Source organism: Hypanus sabinus, unplaced genomic scaffold, assembly GCF_030144855.1.
Source record: "Hypanus sabinus isolate sHypSab1 unplaced genomic scaffold, sHypSab1.hap1 scaffold_2414, whole genome shotgun sequence".
NCBI classification, from domain to species: domain Eukaryota; kingdom Metazoa; phylum Chordata; class Chondrichthyes; order Myliobatiformes; family Dasyatidae; genus Hypanus; species Hypanus sabinus.
The window spans coordinates 17,582-22,919 of record NW_026780533.1 but is presented as its reverse complement, the minus strand read 5'-3'; the positions used below and the strand labels follow the sequence as shown (position 1 = coordinate 22,919).

General features: G+C 51.4%; 1 long non-coding RNA gene across 1 annotated transcript; it reads right to left on the bottom strand.

Moving 5' to 3' along the window:
• Positions 1-2,402: 2,402 nt before the first annotated feature.
• LOC132387953 (uncharacterized) lies at positions 2,403-3,128 on the bottom strand. The gene is made up of 2 exons (XR_009510098.1): positions 2,970-3,128; positions 2,403-2,807 (listed from the first exon to the last, which is right to left on the bottom strand). It is a non-coding gene; the product is annotated as an uncharacterized LOC132387953 (long non-coding RNA).
• Between the last annotated feature and the right edge of the window lie 2,210 nt (positions 3,129-5,338).

The following is a 5,338-nucleotide window of genomic DNA, read 5'->3' as shown; positions in this document are numbered from 1 at the left end:
GATCCACTCTCAGTCCGGGTCTGGGTTCCTGTAGAGATCGCAGTTCCTTCCTCCCGGTCTCACTGAACCGATTCACCACATTCAGATGTTCACAGATCCACCATCAGTCCGGGTCTGGGTTCCTGTAGAGATCTCAGTTCCTTCCTCCCGGTCTCACTGAACCGATTCCCCACATTCAGATGTTCACAGATCCACTCTCAGTCCGGGTCTGGGTTCCTGTAGAGATCTCAGTTCCTTCATCCCGGTCTCACTGAACCGATTCCCCACATTCAGATGTTCACAGATCCACCATCAGTCCAGGTCTGGGTTCCTGTAGAGATCTCAGTTCCTTCATCCCGGTCTCACTGAACCGATTCACCACATTCAGATGTTCACAGATCCACTCTCAGTCCGGGTCTGGGTTCCTGTAGAGATCTCAGTTCCTTCATCCCGGTCTCACTGAACTGATTCCCCACATTCAGATGTTCACAGATCCACCATCAGTCCGGGTCTGGGTTCCTGTAGAGATCTCAGTTCCTTCCCCCCGGTCTCACTGAACCGATTCACCACATTCAGATGTTCACAGATCCACCATCAGTCCGGGTCTGGGTTCCTGTAGAGATCTCAGTTCCTTCATCCCGGTCTCACTGAACCGATTCACCACATTCAGATGTTCACAGATCCACTCTCAGTCCGGGTCTGGGTTCCTGTAGAGATCTCAGTTCCTTCATCCCGGTCTCACTGAACCGATTCACCACATTCAGATGTTCACAGATCCACCATCAGTCCGGGTCTGGGTTCCTGTAGAGATCTCAGTTCCTTCATCCCGGTCTCACTGAACCGATTCACCACATTCAGATGTTCACAGACCCACCATCAGTCCGGGTCTGGGTTCCTGCAGAGATCTCAGTTCCTTCCTCCCGGTCTCACTGAACCGATTCACCACATTCAGATGTTCACAGACCCACCATCAGTCCGGGTCTGGGTTCCTGTAGAGATCTCAGTTCCTTCATCCCGGTCTCACTGAACCGATTCACCACATTCAGATGTTCACAGATCCACTCTCAGTCCTGGTCTGGGTTCCTGTAGAGATCGCAGTTCCTTCCTCCCGTTCTCACTGAACCGATTCCCCACATTCAGATGTTCACAGATCCACCATCAGTCCGGTCTGGGTTCCTGTAGAGATCTCAGTTCCTTCATCCCGGTCTCACTGAACCGATTCCCCACATTCAGATGTTCACAGATCCACCATCAGTCCGGGTCTGGGTTCCTGTAGAGATCTCAGTTCCTTCATCCCGGTCTCACTGAACCGATTCACCACATTCAGATGTTCACAGATCCACTCTCAGTCCGGGTCTGACTCCCCGCAGAGATCTCAGTTCCTTCTCCCCGATCTCTCTGAACCGATTCACCACATTCAGATGTTTACAGATCCACCATCAGTCCGGGACTGGGTTCCTGTAGAGATCTCAGTTCCTTCATCCCGGTCTCACTGAACCGATTCACCACATTCAGATGTTCACAGATCCACCATCAGTCCGGGTCTGGGTTCCTGTAGAGATCTCAGTTCCTTCATCCCGGTCTCACTGAACCGATTCACCACATTCAGATGTTCACAGACCCACCATCAGTCCGGGTCTGGGTTCCTCCAGAGATCTCAGTTCCTTCATCCCGGTCTCACTGAACCGATTCACCACATTCAGATGTTCACAGATCCACTCTCAGTCCGGGTCTGGGTTCCTGTAGAGATCCCAGTTCCTTCATCCCGGTCTCACTGAACCGATTCACCACATTCAGATGTTCACAGATCCACTCTCAGTCCGGGTCTGAGTTCCTGTAGAGATCCCAGTTCCTTCATCCCGGTCTCACTGAACCGATTCCCCACATTCAGATGTTCACAGATCCACCATCAGTCCGGTCTGGGTTCCTGTAGAGATCTCAGTTCCTTCATCCCGGTCTCACTGAACCGATTCACCACATTCAGATGTTCACAGATCCACCATCAGTCCGGGTCTGGGTTCCTGTAGAGATCTCAGTTCCTTCATCCCGGTCTCACTGAACCGATTCACCACATTCAGATGTTCACAGATCCACCATCAGTCCGGGTCTGGGTTCCTGTAGAGATCTCAGTTCCTTCATCCCGGTCTCACTGAACCGATTCACCACATTCAGATGTTCACAGATCCACCATCAGTCCGGGTCTGGGTTCCTGTAGAGATCTCAGTTCCTTCATCCCGGTCTCACTGAACCGATTCACCACATTCAGATGTTCACAGATCCACTCTCAGTCCGGGTCTGGGTTCCTGTAGAGATCTCAGTTCCTTCATCCCGGTCTCACTGAACCGATTCACCACATTCAGATGTTCACAGATCCACCATCAGTCCGGGTCTGGGTTCCTGTAGAGATCTCAGTTCCTTCATCCCGGTCTTACTGAACCGATTCCCCACATTCAGATGTTCACAGATCCACTCTCAGTCCGGGTCTGGGTTCCTGTAGAGATCTCAGTTCCTTCATCCCGGTCTCACTGAACCGATTCCCCACATTCAGATGTTCACAGATCCACCATCAGTCCGGGTCTGGGTTCCTGTAGAGATCTCAGTTCCTTCCCCCCGGTCTCACTGAACCGATTCACCACATTCAGATGTTCACAGATCCACTCTCAGTCCGGGTCTGGGTTCCTGTAGAGATCTCAGTTCCTTCATCCCGGTCTCACTGAACCGATTCCCCACATTCAGATGTTCACAGATCCACCATCAGTCCTTGTCTGGGTTCCTGTAGAGATCTCAGTTCCTTCCTCCCGGTCTCACTGAACCGATTCCCCCACAGCCTGAAACAGATGGGATAATAAAGATGAAATAAACAGATCACACAACAGTGTCAGTAACGGGACCGGGGTTAATGTTTCAACAACACTCACAGACAAATATCACCAGAAAACCCGCGGATCCGCTGATATTTTATCACATTGAACATTAACACAAACACTCACCAGATCCACTCCAGACTCGGGAGGGTCAGTATGAGGCGGCTGAGACCGGGGACAGATTCGTCTGTCAGAGAGTTTAATATCAGGTTCAGCCCCGTCAGTGATGGGTTTGTACTGAGAGCGGAGACGAGATCCTCGGCACTAGAATCTGTGAGACCGACATTGTCCAGCCTGGAGGTGAGAGAGAGTGAGGGTGAAGGACACAGAGAGGCAGGAAACGGTACAAATCCCCAGTGTTTATCAGTAACACAATTACTGATCACATTAATGTTCAGTGTCAGACACCCAGTGACTGTAAACACAATCTCCCACAGTCTGGAGATGAGAGAGAGTGAGGGTGAAGGACACAGAGAGACAGGAGACGGTACAAATCCCCAGTGTTTATCAGTAACACAATTACTGATATTTCCTTCAGCACGACTGGGCAAGTCGGCCAGTGAGAACAGCGAGAAGAGTTTAAAAGGAAGACAGATTTACAGAGTGAGCGTCAGAGGAGCGGGAGACAGAGTAGGAAGGCTTTGGCTCAACGGGGCTTCGGCGATAAAGGGTCGAGGCGAGGTAGGTTATCTGTTTACAATACAGACAGAGAGTATGTGTGTGAGGCTGGGTTTCTGTGCTCGGTGTCAGATGTGGGGGATCCTGGAGACTCCCAGCCTCCCGGACGGCAACATCTGCACCCGGTGTGTCGAGCTGCAGCTCCTCAGGGACCGAGTTAGGGAACTGGAGATGCAGCTCGATGACCTTCGTCTGGTCAGGGAGAGCGAGGAGGTGATAGAGAAGAGTTACAGGCAGGTGGTCACACCGGGGCCACGGGAGACCGAGGAACTGGGTCACAGTCAGGAGAGGGAAGGGCAAGAAGCAGGTACTAGTGAATACCCCAGTGGCTGTTCCCCTTGACAATAAGTACTCCGGTTCGAGTACTGCTGGAGAGGGAGCAACAACAGCTGCACCTCTGGCACAGTCTGGCCCTGTGGCTCAGGAGGGTGGGGAAAGGAAGAGGATGGCAGCAGAGATAGGGGACTATAGTTAGGGGGTCAGACAGACGATTCTGTGGACGCAGTAAAGAAACTCGGATGGTAGTTTGCCTCCCAGGTGCAAGGGTCCGGGATGTTCCTGATCACGTCCAAGATATCCTGCAGTGGGAGGGAGAACAGCCAGAGGTCGTGGTACATATTGGTACCAGTGACATTGGTAGGAAAAGGGAAGAGGTCCTGAAAGCAAAGTACAGGGTGTTTGGAAGTAATTTGAGAAGCAGGACCTCAAAGGTAGTGATCTCGGAATTACAGCCTGTGCCACGTGACAGTGAGAATAAGATTGGGATGAGGTGGAGGATAAACGCGTGGCCGAGGGATTGGAGCAGGAGGCAGGGATTCAGATTTCTGGATCATTGGGACCTCTTTTGGAGCAGGTGTGACCTGCACAAAAATGACGGGTTGCACTGGAATCCCGTATATTAATATACGGACAGCAGGGTTTGCTAAGGCTACTGGGGAGAGTTTAAACTAGAATTGCTGGGGGGAGGGAACCAAATTGATGTGACGGAGGAGAGGAAGGTCGGCTCACAAATAGAGAGAATTTGGAGACAGTGTGAAAGGGAGGATACGCAGGTGATAGAGAAGGGAGGCACTCAGTCCGATGGTTTGAGATGTGTCTATTTTAATGCAAAGAGTATGATGAATAAAATAAATGATTGACTGTGTCTGAGTAAGTCTCAGTGAGTGGAAGTTAGGAACAGGAAGGGGTCAATAACTCTACTGGGTGTATTGTATAGACCACCCAACATTAACAGGGACATCGAGGAGCAGATAGGGAGACCGATTCTGGAAAGGAGTAACAATAACAGGGTTGTTGAAGTCGGAGATTTTAATTTCCCAACTATTGATTAGCAGCTCCCTAGAGAGAGGGGTGTCGATGGGGTGGAGTTTGTGAAGTGTGTTCAGGAAGGTTTCTTGAAGCAATATGTACATAAGCCTACAAGAGGAGAGGCTGTACTTGATCTGGTTTTGGGAAACGAACCTGGTCAGGTGTCAGATCTCTCAGTGGGACAGCATTTTGGAGATAGTGATCGCAATTCTATCTCTTTTACCATAGCATCTTGGAGGAAGGGGGATGGGGAAGAGAGATCCCACAGGTGGAAGGGGGACGGGGGGAAGAGACCCCACAGGAGGAAGGGGGACGGGGAGGGGAGATCCCACAGGAGGAAGGGGGACGGGGAGGAGAAATCCCTCAGGAGGAAGGGGGATGAGAAGGAGAGATCTCACAGGAGGAAGGGGGACGGGGAGGAGAAATCCCTCAGGAGGAAGGGGGATGAGAAGGAGAGATCCCACAGGAGGAAGGGGGACGGGGAGGAGAAATCCCTCAGGAGGAAGGGG